Source organism: Pelophylax lessonae (assembly GCF_965119305.1).
Source record: "Pelophylax lessonae genome assembly, chromosome: 4".
NCBI lineage: Eukaryota > Metazoa > Chordata > Amphibia > Anura > Ranidae > Pelophylax > Pelophylax lessonae.
The window spans coordinates 453,601,419-453,619,965 of NC_138771.1; positions in this window are offsets into that span (position 1 = coordinate 453,601,419).

The following is an 18,547-nucleotide window of genomic DNA, read 5'->3' on the forward strand; positions in this document are numbered from 1 at the left end:
GTTGGATATATCGTGTTTCTCCTATTTTATAGTTTTGGTGAATCTAAAGGAGATCTGACAGAGATGGTATAATCAGATTATATAGTGTATGGCCACCTTTATACACCTAAAATTATCTAGTTGCACTTTTGGTGCAATCAGTTGTTAATGGTACACCAAACACAGAAGCAAACAACCCATTAGCATGTTGTGAGTTTCACGTTTTTCTGTGTTTTTCGATCATTTGGGGTGCCCTTAACAATGAATGGCACTAAAAGTGTGACTAATTCATTTTAGCTGTATAAAGGTGGCCATACTCTTTACAATCTGATTGCATAATCCAGAGGCGTAACTTCAGGGCCCCAGTGCAAGGAACCATGAATGGCCCCCCAGACCCCTGGCCGGGGCCCTTCCCTTCAAGCCTGGGGCTCTTCCCACTGATCCTGGGGCACTTTACTCTCATTGTGGGGCCCTTTACTACAGTCCCACAGTGAGACCCTTTCACAAGTTCTGCAGTGGGCCCCCTTCCTGCCCTCTTGGGGCCTCCCGACAGTGGTAGAATGCCAGGGCCCGGTCGCAAGTGTGACCTTTGCAATCCTGGAAGTTCACCCACTGGTGTCAGTAGTTTTTATTTTTTGGTATTTTAATTGTATTATATAATTTTATTAAAATTTTTTACAATGTCACTGACTATTACTCTGTCCATTCAGAAAAGGAAGGAGCTGGTAAATTACATATTTACTGACCCCTTCCTGGTTCTCTATTGTGACACATCCCCTGCAGCAGCTGGCAGGAGAGGGAGCACAGGGGGGGGAGGGGACCAGGGGAGCACACAGGGACCCAGAGACAGCAGAACACAAGTGAACTGGATAGGAGGAGTGGCGGGGGAAGCACACAGAGGAACCAATCTCCTCCATTTTCCTCCTGCAGCAACAGGAGGAAAAAGGACAGTGATTTCTCTACATTCAGCCCCTGCCCCCCCTCTCCTATCCAGGTGTACAGGGGAGCTGCACAGGCCCCCTGGAGCATGGGGCCCGGTTTCAATTGCAATCACTGTAGTTAGGCCCCTGGTACAATCTCTGCACAATTTCCTTTAGATTTAACAAAACTATGGAATAGAAGGACCCATCTATCTATGCATTCACTCTGTATCCAATCAGGCAGGCCCTTGCACAACATCAGGGGTGTCCAACCAATGGCTTGTGGGCCACATGTGGCTCCAGAGAGTTAAGCATGCAGCCTGAGCTTGTCTGGAGAAATGCTGTGGATGCCACGCAAACATAGTAGCTGTGGCAGCTTACATTGACAAGCCATGCATTGCCAAATGCACGTGTGGAGGGATGGAGGATGCCATGCAAACCTAGTTGAAGGGTGCTGGTTCTTATGTTCCAAATCTGTACTAAGAAGTCTCTGAAGCTTTCTAAGAAACACAGCAAGGGCTAAGGTAAGGCCTTGTTCTGAAATGTCTTTTTCTATATAGTTTACTATGTATTTAAATATATCTAACTGTGTTCCACATTTTTTGGATCCTTAATAATGGGGGTAAAGGGAAAAAGAGTAGACTTGTCCAAATTTATCTCTAAACCTGAAAAAAACAAACCAACCTGCATATTAAGGACATTATATTTAATAAATACATATTCTGTTGCTAGGTAAATACGATTCAGTTCTGTTAATTACTGTAGGTATTTAACCATATCTCTCAGAGTAACAGCATACCTCCTAACTTTCTGAGATGGGAACGAAGGACACCTATTAGCAGAAGTATGTAGACATAGGACACACCCCCCTGTCCCACCCCCTTAAAGGAGAATTATAAAAAAAATTGTCAAACCCACAAGTGCTTATTTTACCATTCCATTTACTATTCCTTTATATTGGCTTTTGAAATGTACAAATTAAGTGATTTAGATGAAAATTTGATGAAAGGTTTAGCACTGAGAAACACTTTTTGAAAGATAAAAAGTGCATTTTATACACAACTATATGAATCAGACCAAAATGAGGGACAAACGAGGAAGAGTGAGGGACAGAGGGACTTGTTCCAAATCAGGGGCTGTTCCTTGAAATCAGGGAGAGTTGGGAACTATGGTAACAGTATTGTCTTATTGATTGGTTGTATAAGTATACTCGTTAATCTTCTCCCCTTTTAGGCTATGCTTGGCCTAATAAAATCTTTGAAATGTGTGTCGGTAAGCGTCGGTAAGTGTTGGGTGAGCGAGATGTGCAGGGAAATCACAAAACAATTAAGCGACTCCTCTAGGGGTAGTGCTACATTCTGTTTTTGCAGCCCTGGTGAAGGGAGTATTCTCTAACCCACAAAACATGTTGGCTTTGTAATAAAGTTTTTTTTTAAGTTATTTTGGAATAAATCCTTATCTGAACAATTGACTTTTGGTGTGGTGTTTTAATCTCAGACTGTCCCAGCTGAGGAGATTTGCTCTCTTTGTGTTCTAGTTTCCATTGTCATTAACCACTTTAAGGGCTCTTTCACACAGGCTTTCCATGTGAGAGCTCCGCTGCGGTCCTTTTTTTTTTTTTTTTTTTTTCACGGAGCGGATGACATTTCTGTCATCCGCTCCGTAGGTCCGCATATCATCCCATCCGTTTGCGGATGATATGCGGACCTAATGTAAGTCTATGGGGATTGCGGATGTCAGCGGATTTTCCTTCCTTTCCGTTTTTTGAACGGAACAAAAATAGGGTTCTGTTCCGTTCGAAAAAACGGAACAGAACTGAAAGGAAGGAAATCGGATGTCAGCGGATGGTATTCTGCTGACATCCGCAATGCCATAGACTTACATTATGTCCGCAAATCATCCGCAAAAAAATAGGATGATTTGCGGACATACGGAAAGCCCGTGTGAAAGAGCCCTAAGACCGGAAGAATTTGCCCCCTTAATGACCAGGCCCTATTTTGCGATTCGGCACTGCGTTACTTGAATGGACAATTGCGTGGTCATGCGACTCTGCACCGAAATAAATGTCCTTTTTTCCCACAAATAGAGCTTTCTTCTGGTGGTATTTGATCACCTGTGTGATTTTTATTTTTTTGAGCTATAAACAAAAAAAAAAAGAGCGACAATTTAAAAAAAAAAAAAAAAAACATTTATTTTCACATTCTGCTACATGTCATTTTCAAAAAAAAAAAAATTAAAAAACCTAATTTTTTTAACATTTTAGGCCAATTTGTTGTCTGCTACATATTTTTGGTAAAAAAAATATCGAAATAAGTGCATTTTGATTGGTTTGCGCAAAAGTTATCGCGTCTACTAACTACGGGAAAGATTTATGTCATTTTTATTGTTTTTTTTTTTCTAGTAATGGCGGCAATCTGAGAATTTTTGCGGGACTGCGACATTGCAGCGGACAGATTGGACCCCTGACTGATATTTTTGACACTTTTGGGGGGACCAGTGACATTACTTCAGTAATCAGTGCTAAAAATATGCATTGTTACTGTAATAATGACACTGGCAGGGAAGGGGTTAACATTATGTGTGATCAAGGGGTTAAATGTGAGCCTAGGGGAGTGATTCTAACTGTGGGGGGGGGGGGCAGGGCTTCTGAAATTACCATAGAGACATTTGATCCTATATAGAAGGATCACATGGGCTCTATGATCATTGCAGGGAGAAGGACGGTCAGCTGTGTTTACAACAGCTGGCCGTTCTTCTCCCTCAGCGGGGAACGATCACGGGTATCAGGCGGTGGCAATCTGAGCCATCTGACACACACATCGGCTACCCTGATGACAAGCGGGGCGGAAGCGCGCCCCCTAGCCTCCTGAGAGCGAGCAACGTATACCTACGTCGCTTTGCCCAGGAGCGGCTGCCTGCCGCAGTATATCTGTGGTGGGCAGTCGTAAAGTGGTTAACAATGAAAGAGATAGAAAATACCAAATTTTGAGTTGGCACCAGATTAGGGATAAAGGGGAACATCTGCCAATGAGAACACTTGATGCAGGGACAGCTGTCAAAGTAAACATTGTTCATGTACTCATAGGCTGTTATCAGCAGTTTTTCGGCAGGGGCGTTTTCTGGCTGGAAAACAATCCCAGAACTAGTGGGTTTTGAGAGGAGTTTTTCAGGTGTAAAAACGCTCTAATTCTGATAAAAGCTTAAAAACGCAAAAAAAAAAACGTGGCTATTCAGTGTTTATTTTTGAGCCATAAGCTTTTGTGAGGGTATAGTTTTTCTAAAAAACGTTACAGTTGAAAAAAGCTAAAAAAAAAAACGATACATCCAAAAAACTGAAAAACTCCTTCTACAGCTACAGCTTTCTTCTGCCGTTTTGATAACGTCCAGTGTGCACGAGGCCTTAGATATACTCGATAAAAGGAATTGTAATTTGTGTTAAATAACTCCGCAGAGTTGCTGTAAACTTTAACACACCCTTGGACAGTTTCCCCTCACTCTTTGCTGAAGACTGTAAACCATAATCAGAATGCAGTTAAATTCAGACTCAGCACATAGCAGCCGGCAGTGTTTATTATGTTCTGCCGGTGTTCTATCTATTTTCCAGTAAACTCACCATTTAGACTGAAATAGACTATTTCACTGCGACCGAGTGAAATATTCTATTTCACTATATAATGAGTTTGTCGATGAGGTGCGGGGTGTACCAAGATGGCCGTCGCCACCTTCTGCCTGCAGGTTTCTCGCTGTATTTACTATATTATGTGTGATAAAATTACTCGCGCCAAGATGTAAAAGGTCAGATATGGGAAAGCTGCAAGTATTCAAAGACACTAACTGAACAGGTAGTGGTCTCAAAGTTGATAGGTGAATGGGTGTATATACTGCGCTAACCTTATGAAATTAAACCCAAAAAGTGCACGTGCTATAATGTGATTAACCTTCAGTGATAAATAAATATTAAATATTAAATAAATTATTAAATATAAACATTAGACTCCAAATATGATGTGTCTTCCACTAAATTACAAGTGCAAACTTGAGAAATAGTGCAAACATATGACTTAAAAATGAATGAAAATAGACATAAAAAATTCCATAAAATTTTCAATAAATATACATCAGAGGATAGTCCGTGGAAAGTTCTTTAAAGTGCAATAAACGTGCTCAAAAACAGTCTCTATTGTGCTGGATGGGATCGTGCGTGCCGGTGATTCTTACAGGTTCTACCACTCTGCGCCGGGTGAAGTAAGGTATCACACTTACCGGACGGTGTGGATTCCAATGGCGTACGCCTAATGGAATCTAAAGCCCTTAATTGCTGCTGCTCCTCTATATGGATACCAAGGTGGACGTTCTCTTTATGGATGAAGGATGGACACTCAGCATGGAAGAAAGAAAGATATGCTTCTCATAGTGCAAAAAGGTTTTCCTTTAATTGAACTTGCATAAAAATCTCACATCAATCTTCACAAACACTGTCCATGTAAAAACACCATAAAAAGTCCCCCGATCAAAAAGCTGCAGCTGATGCTAAAACTCCCAAATGGTAAAAAGCACTCCAAATAAAACACTCCAAATAAAACGTAGGTGGCACAGCAAAAAAAGCACCAATGATCCCCAACAAGTGTACCGGGGTAAAGTGCAAAAGGATAGATCGCTACTGAGCTCCTAGTTCCGCCTTACGGCTGGGTAACCATAGGCGCCTATGGTTACCCAGCCGTAAGGCGGAACTAGGAGCTCAGTAGCGATCTATCCTTTTGCACTTTACCCCGGTACACTTGTTGGGGATCATTGGTGCTTTTTTTGCTGTGTCACCTACGTTTTATTTGGAGTGTTTTATTTGGAGTGCTTTTTACCATTTGGGAGTTTTAGCATCAGCTGCAGCTTTTTGATCGGGGGACTTTTTATGGTGTTTTTACATGGACAGTGTTTGTGAAGATTGATGTGAGATTTTTATGCAAGTTCAATTAAAGGAAAACCTTTTTGCACTATGAGAAGCATATCTTTCTTTCTTCCATGCTGAGTGTCCATCCTTCATCCATAAAGAGAACGTCCACCTTGGTATCCATATAGAGGAGCAGCAGCAATTAAGCGCTTTAGATTCCATTAGGCGTACGCCATTGGAATCCACACCGTCCGGTAAGTGTGATACCTTACTTCACCCGGCACAGAGTGGTAGAACCTGTAAGAATCACCGGCACGCACGATCCCATCCAGCACAATAGAGGCTGTTTTTGAGCACGTTTATTGCACTTTAAAGAACTTTCCACGGACTATCCTCTGATGTATATTTATTGAAAATTTTATGGAATTTTTTATGTCTATTTTCATTCATTTTTAAGTCATATGTTTGCACTATTTCTCAAGTTTGCACTTGTAATTTAGTGGAAGACACATCATATTTGGAGTCTAATGTTTATATTTAATAATTTATTTAATATTTAATATTTATTTATCACTGAAGGTTAATCACATTATAGCACGTGCACTTTTTGGGTTTAATTTCATAAGGTTAGCGCAGTATATACACCCATTCACCTATTTACTATATTACAATGATCATAGAAATGTAATACTGTTATTCAGTCTATAAGGTGAGTTTACAGATAAAATAAATGTAAAATTCAAGACTTGTGTGGGTGTAAGAAGATGTCCACCGCTGCTTCATGTTCTGTCACATTAGGAAGCCTATTGGAACGCATAGCGACCATGTTGGAGCGCATGGCGCATACGCAGTAAATCGGGTTGCAGAATCTGATAGTTAGCGGTATTCTGGTAGAACACCGGCAGGCAAGGCTTCCCAACAGCAGAATGCAATAGTGCTGTGGGAGGGATTCCCAAATCAACACTGACTGTGTTGATGGGGGAAGTGAGCAATTTTCTTTCCTTCCATCCATGGTGGAAGGAAAGAAAATTATATGATCATTGGCTTGCTTAAAGTGGTAGTATCGGAGTATACTTAACTGTTACCTACAGGTAAGCCTATAATAAGGCTTACCTGTAGGTAAAATGAATATCTCCTAAACCTTCACGGTTTAGGAGATATTAGCCCTGCATGCAGCCACTGACCTCAGCGCCGCATGCGCTCTGAAGGTCCGGTGGACCACCAGAGCTTGTTGATGGCTCCTTTCCAGAAAGTGACCTCCCACACGCATGCGCGGGAGTGACGTCATCGCAGCTCCGGCCACTCACAGCGCCGGAGCCGCCAAACCCGGAAGAGGTGCAGAGGGAACATGACTGCTCCCTCAGCGGTGTCCGGGCGAACGTGTCGGGGCTTCGTTCTAAGGTAAGTATTTCATAATGAGCTAGTATGCGAGGCATACTAGCTCATTATGCCTTTGTCCTGCAGGGTTACTTTTTCTTGTGAGGATACAACCGTTTTAGGTCACTGACCCCGGTCAAGCATGCAAACCAGGAAAGTCAGAAGCCCTTATCTGTATACTTGTTCTGGGTCAGTAATTCAAAGTACAGAAGGAAAGGGGTCAGCATGACAGCAGAGTAACAAGCTTTTTAAAAAGGAGAAGTTCTTTATCTCCTGGAATACCTGTAACATTTACGAGAAGGTCATGATGCCAAGCAGGAGGAACTTGGGAAAAAATCGTCGCTCAATCTAATGTGAATGTAAAATATATATGTAAAGTGCTGTGTAAACTGACTGAGCTATATATGTACCTGTAATAATGATAATAATAATAATAGTCTCCTCTGTGAATAATGAACCCAGAATTGGTAAACATTTTACCACTCCCGGGTTCACAGAGGTCAATCCAAGCTACTGTGGCTGTGCAAGCAGCTAATCAATCATGATCTGTGCCTGATTTGCTGGAATGGAGAGCAGAGATGTGTCAAAAATGTAAAAAAAAAAAGGGCTTTTTCAATTGTGCTATGATTATAATGTATTTAATAATAATAAAAATATTTAAAAGCAACCCCATGAGTAGGCCGTGCGCATTTATGTAAACAGCTATTAGGTCACACACGTGATATCGCTGGGAACATCGGCGTGGCAGCAAAATTCTAGGGTCAGAATTCACAGTAAACTCTAAACTGATAACCTGTAAAGGCTTTTAAAACATTACCTATAGACAGATTTGGGTACTGTAGGTTGGAGTTTTTGGTTTTAGTTTCAACTTTATTTGCTCCTGTTCACACTTTAATGCTCACTCAATCTGCGTACATTCTAAGGCCCCTTTCACATGATCAGACCGATCAGGTCCCACTGTCTGTTTTTCAGGCGGACCTGATCGAGCCACCCATTCTCCTTTATGGAGAGGCAGATATCAGTGGAGATGTGTCCGCTGACACCTGTCTGTCATTCGATCCGACAAGATCCTCTTAAAACAGACAAATGGCGATACGTTCGATATCCACCCAGCGGGCCGGATCTCCCCATAGAGGAGAGTGGGACTCTGACAGGTCCATTCTCTGTACCATGAGCAGAGACGCACTTGTCATTTGCCTGCTCAGCGGGGATTACCAGAGCGATCCCTACTGAGCTAGCGGAGTCCACCGAGCAGATCCGCCCTGTGAGAAAGGGGCCGAAGAACTGTTATTTACCCATAGACTTTAATAGGTGCACTTGTAAACTTGTAAAAAACACATACATTTGCATGCATTTTGGCATCTAAAACTCCTTTCCCCTCTAGAACTTCTCGCTTCCCCCTACCAAGCCCCGAAAACAAACACCCGAAGCTTGAGACATGTGCAAAAACACTTGTATGAAGTTTGCAAAATGCTCCAAAAGATCTTCAAAATCCGAGGAAATACACTCTGCTTATGCTCTGGTCAGGTGTGAATGCACGCTTGCAGGCAGGTGGAGGTTACTGCTGTCTCAGCAGGAGGTTAGGGATTAACTGTTAATCCCAGGTTTTTCATGGCGGGTTTTCTTGGGTCTGACCCTCTGGTCCTGTGTGCTATAAAAGGGACGAGGGCCCTGGATCCTGGGGGGAGAAGTTCCACGCACTCAGAGAAAGATGTTCTGCCTGATGGGGTTACCTGAGTCTTGATGGCCTGTGTCCTGCCGTAATCTGAGTTAAACTCCAGACATGGATTCAACCAATATTGGACTTTTGTTTGAACAGGTATGCTGGGGCAGCTACGAGCCTGTAGTTAGGGAGTAAGGATCTTAGGGAAAAGACTGCACTTTTTTGGACTGTTGTCTGTGTATGTCATCATGTTACCTTATTCTTCAAGTAAAATGTTTGAAACGTTGCCTTTGCCAGATGGTACCCCATACTTGGAGTTAGGTAACGGTAAAACACTGGACAGGCGGAGAGGGCATTGGCTCTACGTGTCGCTCCTAAATAGTAAAAAAAAAAAGGAACTGTAGTGATGCTTAATACATCAAGAAAGTTTACTAGAATTTGTTCATGTTTAGACTGGGTTCATGTTTAGGATAGGTTGTGAACATGGCTCAAGAAAAAGTACCCCATGTGCATGGCAGTGACCCTGTACAAAGTGCCTAGCGTGGTCCAAAAGAACCAAGCCTGGGGTAGGCCTCTCACGTAAACCCTTGCTTGGCGCTCAATGCGGAGAGAAACGTGTAGGATGACAAAGACCACACAACCTTACCTATAGGCTTGGTAAGAATAGAATTCTGCATATTGAGCATAACGAGGCATTGGGAAACAAGCTGAAAAATGCAGAGTGAATGGGGGTAAAATTGAAGGGTTTAAAGTGGCATTCAATTAAAACACAAGCATTTAATATACTGCAACTTACCAATTTATAGATGTGGTGGCTGCATTGTTTTTGTAGACTTTTTTCCTTTTTACCTGGTGATCCTTCCAGTAAGTCTGTTATTTTTCAACTTTCTTTAACAGACCAAGCTGTCCAGCAAACATGCATAAAGTGGTCACCGCCTCCATCTATAACTGGTCTTAATGGTAAGAAGCACTGGAAGGGCGGACGCATATAAAAAACGAAGAGATTTCCAGTCACAACTTACCAACCAGTCAGCGACCAACCGAATTGACCTGTCTGCAGATCACAGGGTGCCTTGTCGGGGCCTGCAGCTTACGTATGTATTTGCAAATGTGTGCAACCAAACCCCTGTTTTTAACGCATACTGTTAGACAGGTCAATTCGGAGGCGCGCTCCCGCTGTTTTCATTCACAGCGGGAATCAGGCCAGGGGAGGAGCAGCGGCGATCGCCGCTGCTCTGCCCCGATCGTCGGGGATCTAGTGTGGAGATCCGCCCGTCTGTGTAAACACAAGCGGGCGGATCTCCTCAGTGACAGGGAGTGACAGATCGGAGTGTTCAGCATAGCTGGACATCCGATCTGTCCCTGTCTCACACAGTCACCCCCCCCCCCCCCACACGTCAGTAAGCACCAGGCATACATTAACCCCTCCCTCTCCAATAAAGTTAACCCCTTCCCTGCCAGTGTCATTTTTACAGTAACAGTGCATATTTATAGCACTGATTACTGCAGTAATGTCACTGGTACCCCCAAAAGTGTCAAAAATGTCAGTCAAGGGTCCGATCTGTCCGCCGCAATGTCGCAGTCCCGCAAAAAAAAAATCGCAGATCGCCGCCATTACACGGTAAAAAAAAAACACCAAAAATGACATAAATCTTTCCCTTTGTTAGTAAACGCAATAACTTTTGCGCAAACCAATCAAAATACGCTTATTGCGATTTTTTTTTACCAAACATGGGTAGCAGAAAACAAATTGGCCAAAAATTTAAAAAAAATTGGTTTTTACATCTTTTTTGAGAGAAATTTCATATAAAAAAATGTGAAAAATATTGTTATTTTTTCAAAATAAACGCTCTTTTTTTGTTTATAGCGCAAAAATTAAAAATCGCACAGGTGATCAAATACCACCAAAAGAAAGCTCTGTTTGTGGGAAAAAAAGGACGTCAATTTCGTTTGGGTACGGCATCGCACGTCCGCGGCAATTGTCAGTTAAAGTCGCACAGCGCCCGAATCGCAAAAAGTGGCCCAGACGTAAGACAGCAAAATGCTCTAGTGGTAAAGTGGTTAAATTGTAGAGTTAGGGACTGCAGATCACAGGGTGCCTTGTCGGGGCCTGCAGCTTACGTATGTATTTGCAAATGTGTGCAACCAAACCCCTGTTTTTAACGCATACTGTTAGACAGGTCAATTCGGTTGGTCGCTGACTGGTTGGTAAGTTGTGACTGGAAATCTCTTCGTTTTTGATATGCGTCCGCCCTTCCAGTGCTTCTTACCATTAAGACCAGTTATAGATGGAGGCGGTGACCACTTTATGCATTATTGATATTTATATTGAGCCAGGCAACGCACTGACACCTTTGCCGCCATTGTGCGATGTGCTGGGTGTTCAGCGTGACCCTGTGCCTTTAAGAAGGGGTGGGCTCCCTCTAGTCACCTGTCCTCCATCTATCCCATTAAATACATGTGCTCTCACTGTAGAGACTCTTTAAATTGTAGAGTTAGGGACAGCAGATCACAGGGTGCCTTGTTGGGGCCTGCAGCTTACGTATGTATTTGCAAATGTGTGCAACCAAACCCCTGTTTTTAACGCATACTGTTAGACAGGTCAATTCGGTTGGTCGCTGACTGGTTGGTAAGTTGTGACTGGAAATCTCTTCGTTTTTGATAGATGTCCAGCAAACATGGCAGTAAGAGGGTTGAGACAAACAATTTATCAGTGACAGGGGTGCATACAATGGTCAGCTTTTCTTCATTTATGTAGACTATCCCAAAAGGAAAAATAAAACTGTTCCTGTAACTGCTTAAAAACTGTTTATGCTGGAGTTCAGTTTACATTTTTTTTATCAAGTTCATCTAAATCTGCTAGTTTATTTAACACTACCCTTTCCTCAGATTTGGCTTTGAATTTGCTGTTTTCCAAGGGTGTCTCTATAGCTCCTCCATCCAGCGTGGAGACACTCTAGGAAAATAAGCATGTATTGGCCAGATAAGTAAGTTAAAATAAAAGGGAAAAAGCCCCCCCCCCCCCAAAAAAAAGGAGAAAGCGTGAAAGATAGGCCCGGAGCAAAAAAAAAAAAAAAATAGGCGCAGGGCCTCATGATAGGGTTGATAGGGGACACAGGAATAGGAGGTAGGATAGGGTTAAATGGTGGGCTGTGGCTGGTGGTGCAGGAAGAGGATTGGATTAGGCCAGGTAGGGGTGGGAGCTCAGTGTGGCTGCATGGGGTGGGGCTCTTTCCGGTCAAGCAGAATCGTGAGGACTAGCAGAGGAAGAAGGAGGAATCTGCTGTGCTGCCCCTGAGTTCACTTTAAGATGTCGGACTTGGACTCTTTGTTTGGGAGGCTGAGGGAGGCTGCCGCTTCGCGCGGCTCCTCCTGGCTGCAGGCGCAGGTCTCCTCCATGCTTGGCGGGGAGCCTGCGGCGGCCGGGGATGGGCGTTCCCGCGCTCGGAGGTCACGGCCTCCGGAGCGTTACAGCCCGCCGGTGTCCCCACGTGCTGAGCGCCATTTCGGGAGCCCCCCTGTGGACCCTCCAGGCCCGCCGGCCCGGCGCTCTCCTGCCAGGACCGGCGGAGCGGCTGGGAGGAATCCCCCTCGTCGGCGGAGCACGTCCGGGCGGGGCCCTGCCCGTTCTTCCTCGCCGGCCCCGCCCGTTCGCCGGAATGCAGCTGGATCGGCGGCCGCCCCGACTGGTGTGGACCGATCGGTGGGGGCGGCTCAGCGTGGGAGAAGGACGTCGGCGGCCATCAGCCAGTCGGGCCGAGCGGCTGGTGGCTCAAGTCTGCGATCACCCCGGTCGGGGGTGGAGGCGGGAGAGGCGGACGTGGATGGCGGAGGATCGGGGCCTAGCGGGAAGAGGCCCAGGCGCGACGAGGCTGGACGGTCGTCAGGTCTGCGGCTGGGGGGGACTGGCGGTCGGCCTGGCCCCTCTGTGCTGGCTGCTCCTGCACCTGTGGAGGATCGGGACGATCGGGAGGAGCGATCAGAAGGGGAGCTGTCGGGCTCTGATGTCGGGGAGGTGCCGGTTCCTGTTCCAGCGGGGGATGCCGGATCTGCGGCGGCGGGGCCTAGCCCTGCCCGGCCTGGTGAGTCCTTTAATGTTCAGTCTTCCTTGTTGTCTGTGTTGCAGGCTTTGTCTGGGGGGTTGGGGACTGGGCCTGGACGGGGGGGGGGTCGGGGGGACGCCTCTGGGGCCGGGGGTCCCATCTGCCCCGGGGGGCGCGCCCGCTGTTGCGGGCGCCGAGGTCGGGCTCGAGGGTTTGCTGGCGGGGCTGCGGTCTCTGGTGCAGTGCTTTGACGGGGTGTCGGCCGGCGGTTCCCCGACCGCGGCTTGGGGTCAGGGGACGGCCCCTCGCTCGGCTCCGGCGGGCGCAGGTGTGCTGGGGGCGGCGGCTGCGGCTGCCGCCCCGGAGGTGCCTGTCTCGGCGCCGGTCGTGGCGCTGCCCGCGCAGGTGGGGGGGGACAAGGCTGCGGATCCCAAGTCCACAGGTAAGGATGCGGATGCGGTTCGGCTCGCGGATGCGGCGAAGTGTGAGGTTTATGTCTGCTTTGAGGGGCCCTTAGGGGCTCACCTCAAGCCCGAGGTCAGGGAGAAGATCTGGAAGGACGAATACGTGGAGATCTTTACGCTGCTTCCGTTGGAGAAGTTCAACCTGGATCGGGTGAAGCCGGAGGAATCCAAGAAGGAGGATGAGGAGCGGCGGCGCTACAGGTTGATTCCACGCACGTTTAGCAATTGGCTGCAGGCTTTCGCCATCTTTGCGAGTGTGGTGGGGGAGAAGAGGCCGGAGCATTGCTCCGCCTTGTTCTGTTATTTGGACGCCATTGGCGAGGCGTACCGGGTTTATGGCGGGGTTGCTTGGCTTCGGTATGACGAGCAATTCCGCCAGCGCAAGGCGGTATGCCCTGCTCTGCGTTGGGACCATAAGGACATTAGCCTGTGGATGCGCCTCATGACGTCAGCGCGGGCGTCGTCTTCCTTTTTTCCAGGGACGGCCGGAAGTCAGAGTGCCCCGGGACAGCCGGCCGCAAAACGTTGAGGGTTTTGTTGGCAATTTAAAGAGGGGACTTGCAAGTTCGGGTCCTCGTGCCGCTTTAAGCACGAGTGCTCCGGCTGTGGGGGTGCGCACCCCCTCTCCCGTTGTTTCAAGCAAGGCAAGTCACGCTCCGGAGATGCTCAGCAGAAGAGGGATGACGCCGGTGATGGTGGAAAGGATGCGTCCTTTTCTAGGTAGGTATCCGGATCGGGCGGCTGCTCGCTTGCTGGAGGCTGGGTTTTCGGGGGGTTTTGTTATTCCTTGCGCCATGTCCGCCGTTCCCCCGGTGGCGGACAATTTGCGATCGACCCGGCTTAACCCCGGGGTGGTGTCGGACAAACTGGCTAGGGAGGTTGCGTTGGGCCGCATGGCGGGGCCTTTTCCTCTGCCCCCTTTGGCCGATTTGGTGGTCTCCCCTTTGGGGTTGGTGCCCAAGAAGGAACCTGGCAAGTTCCGCTTGATTCATCACCTGTCCTTTCCCAAAGGGGGGTCGGTTAATGACGGCATTGATCCTGAGGCCTGTGCGGTGTCTTACACTTCTTTCGATGCGGCCATATTTTGGGTGCGTCAGTATGGGCGGGGTGCGCTGATGGCAAAGACGGACATCGAGGCCGCTTTTCGGCTGCTTCCCGTCCATCCCCAAAGCTTTCGTCTGTTGGGCTGCCGGTGGCTGGGTTCCTTCTACGTGGACTTGTGCTTACCCATGGGCTGTTCGATCTCGTGCGCTTTCTTTGAACAGTTCAGCTCGTTTGTGGAATGGGTTGTGCGTGAAGTGGCGGGGGTAAATTCTGTCATCCACTATCTGGATGACTTCCTGTGTGTGGGCCCTCCTTCGTCTACGTTGTGCGGGGTTCTGCTGGCCACAGTGCAACACGTGGCGGAGCGCTTTGGCATTCCGCTGGCGGCGGATAAAACGGAGGGCCCTAAGACGGTGATTAGTTTTTTGGGGATCGTGATTGATTCCGAGAACATGGAATGTCGCTTGCCCGAGGACAAGCTGCTGGATCTTAAGTCGGAAATTTGCTTGCTGGTGGGGAAGCGGAAGGTGCAGCTTAGGCGGCTGCAGTCTCTCCTTGGGAAGCTGGCCTTCGCGTGTAGGATTATGCCGATGGGCCGGGTTTTCAGCCGACGTCTGTCGGCGGCCACGGCGGGAGTGCGGTCGCCGCATCACTTTGTGACGTTGTCCGCGGATCATGTGGATGATCTGCGAGTTTGGCATGTCTTCCTGACGTCATTCAACGGGCGGTCACTTTGGCAACAAGGCCCGGTCAGCAGCTGCGATCTCGAGTTGTACATGGATGCGGCTGGCTCTGCGGGTTTTGGCGCCTTCCTCGGTGGTCGGTGGTGTGCGGAGCGGTGGCCGGCGGCGTGGAGCGAGGCTGGATTGTTGCGGAATTTGGTTCTGTTGGAACTTTTTCCGGTGGTGGTGGCGGTGGAACTATGGGGGGCGGAGTTCAGGGACAAGAAGGTCCGGCTGCATTGTGATAACTTGGGCGTGGTGCAGGTTATCAATCGGCTTTCCGGTTCGTCTGCGCCGGTAATCAGGTTGTTGCGCCACTTGGTCTTGCGTTGTCTGCAGTTTAATGTTTTCTTGTATGCTGTTGACTTGCCCGGGGTGGAGAATTCGGTGGCTGATGCTTTGTCTCGGTTTCAGCAGGTCCGTTTTCGGGAGTTGGCGCCGGAGGCGGACCGCCAGGGGGAGCCTTGCCCGCCGGAGCTGTGGCACATTGTGTCGGGATCGCCGCTGGTTTGCTCCGGAGGTCGCTGAGTGATGTCACGTGGGTTGCGTATTCCAAGGTATGGAGGGAGTGGTCGGTCCTGCTGGATTGGGTCGGGGCGGATGCGGTGAGTATGTCTTCTCCGTCTCTTGTGCTGTACTTTCTGTGCTTGAATTTCGAGCGGGGGGTGTCGGCGTCGGCCATCGGCCGTAAGCTGGCGGGTTTGGCCTTCCTGTTTAAGGTTTGGGGCCTTCCGGATGTTACGAAAGACTTTGTGGTCCGCCAGGCTTTGAGGGGTTATAGGCGGGGTTCGCGTCGGCCGGATGGCCGTCGCCCCGATATCGTTCGGGATGCTGGGGGAGTTGGTGCGGCAGGTGGGCTGCTCCTGCTCCTCTCCGTACGAGGCATTGTTGTTCAGGACGGCCTTCGTTCTGGCCTTTTTTGGGGCGTTCCTCATTGGGGAACTGGTGAGTGCTAATAGGAAGTCTCCTGGGGGCCATTTGGTGGGAGAGGTGAGTTGCTCCGCTGATGCGGTGGTGATTTTTCTTCGGAGGTCCAAGACCGACCAGGCAGGCAGAGGTACGTATGTTCGTTTGTACGGGGTGGGGGGTTCTCCCCTCTGCCCGGTGGCGGTGGTTCGGGAGTTTCTGGGGGCACGCCCCCCGGTTGGGGGGTCTTTCCTAGTACACCTGGACGGGTCGTCTTTGTCTAGGTTCCAGTTTAGGGCGGTTTTGAATAAGTGTTTGGCTGTGTTGGGCTACCGGCCCGGGGATTATTCTTCGCACTCCTTCCGCATCGGGGCGGCTACGGAGGCTGCCAGGTGGGGTGTGGATGATTCAGTGTTGAGGCGTATTGGTCGATGGGAGTCTAACCGTTTCAAGTTGTACGTTCGTCCTCATTTGTTGTGATTTGTGGTACGTCGGGGGGCTCTGTTGTGTGTCTGGTTTTGTCATGTTTTCTTGCTGTTTCATTACAGAGGGAGCTGCATGCCTGATCTGGATCGTGGGGCATTCTTATGTGTTCTGGGGGGCCAGGAGGGCTGAGGTGCGGCCCAACGGGCGCCAATTGGGGTTTTCTCAGGAGGAGGCTGTTGTCCGCTGGATTGGCGTGCCGGGTTTGCTCTGGTGCAAGGTCCTTCCGGAAGTGCATCGTTTTGCGCGGCTGGACCGAGCCCCGGGCGTCCTGTTTCTGCACGCGGGGGGCAACGATCTGGGGGTCCGTTCCATGCGCCTGCTCATACGAGATATCAAGTTTGATTTTCTCAGGCTGCGCACCTCCTTTCCCGACTTAGTTATAGTTTGGTCGGACATTGTGGGGCGGTCCTCTTGGCATTTTGCCAGGTCCGCTGCGAGTCTGAACAAGGCCCGTATTAAGGTGAACAAGGCTGTTGGTCGTTTTGTTTGCCGTAATGGGGGAGTGGTGGTCAGGCATGGGGAGCTGGAAGTGGACACGTGGCGTTACCTGCGGAGTGACGGTGTGCACCTGAATGCTGTGGGTACCGCCTTGTGGACTCTTGGGATTCAGGACGGAGTTCAACGGGCTCTGCGAGTGTGGCGGGGCTCACAGGTGTAAGGTGTCACACCTGTGAGCTGTGGCGGTTGGGGGTCTTTGGAGGCGGTAACAGGTTTTTTGGTCAGTGCATAGGGTGACCCATCTACGGTATGGAGCCCTATAGTGTATCCCGGTTAAGAGGGGTTTAACCGGGATGTGTTAACAAAGGGTATCAGTGGAAAATGTGTTTGTTCCTGAGCTGGTGTCTCGCGGCTGGGGACCGTTGGGTTTTTGGATACTGATACCATTTTTTGAATTGGATTTTGGTGCCTCCCAAGACCAACAACCCCTGATTCTCTTATGTGTACTGGAGTATTTATGGTTTACTGTTTACAATGTTTAAATTGGTTGTTAATAAAATGGCCTAACAGGCCACAATTTTATCCAAAGTCGTTGTCAGTATCATTTGTTTAGAAGGATTAGAAAGGGGTGGTTTATGCTAAGATCAGGAGTGGGCATCGGTCATACCCTTATCAAGATAGGCCCGGAGCAAAAAAAAAAAAAGGCGCAGGGCCTCATGATAGGGTTGATAGGGGACACAGGAATAGGAGGTAGGATAGGGTTAAATGGTGGGCTGTGGCTGGTGGTGCAGGAAGAGGATTGGATTAGGCCAGGTAGGGGTGGGGGCTCAGTGTGGCTGCATGGGGTGGGGCTCTTTCCGGTCAAGCAGAATTGTGAGGACCAGCAGAGGAAGAAGGAGGAATCCCCGCCCTCCCGCCCTTTGAGTTTGGGATTTCGGAATGTGAACGTGGTGGATGTCGATTCGGATTTGGAGTTGGGGTTATTGGGGTACTGTTGTTGTCTGTGGCGGTTGGGGGTCTTTGGAGGCGGTAACAGGTTTTTTGGTCAGTGCATAGGGTGACCCATCTACGGTATGGAGCCCTATAGTGTATCCCGGTTAAGAGGGGTTTAACCGGGATGTGTTAACAAAGGGTATCAGTGGAAAATGTGTTTGTTCCTGAGCTGGTGTCTCGCGGCTGGGGACCGTTGGGTTTTTGGATACTGATACCATTTTTTGAATTGGATTTTGGTGCCTCCCAAGACCAACAACCCCTGATTCTCTTATGTGTACTGGAGTATTTATGGTTTACTGTTTAAAATGTTTAAATTGGTTGTTAATAAAATGGCCTAACAGGCCACAATTTTATCCAAAGTCGTTGTCAGTATCATTTGTTTAGAAGGATTAGAAAGGGGTGGTTTATGCTAAGATCAGGAGTGGGCATCGGTCATACCCTAATCATGCAGCCACCACATTTAAGGATTGGTAAGCTGTTATATATTACATTTTTGTATTTGGTTTTAATACCATTTTAAGATTTTAGAGTCTGTTGTGAACCTTCAAGATAAATGTCTCCACAATGCCTATATCTACAGAGATGAATGGGGGTCTGTATAAACTGCTTTTACTGCTTGTTTAAAAT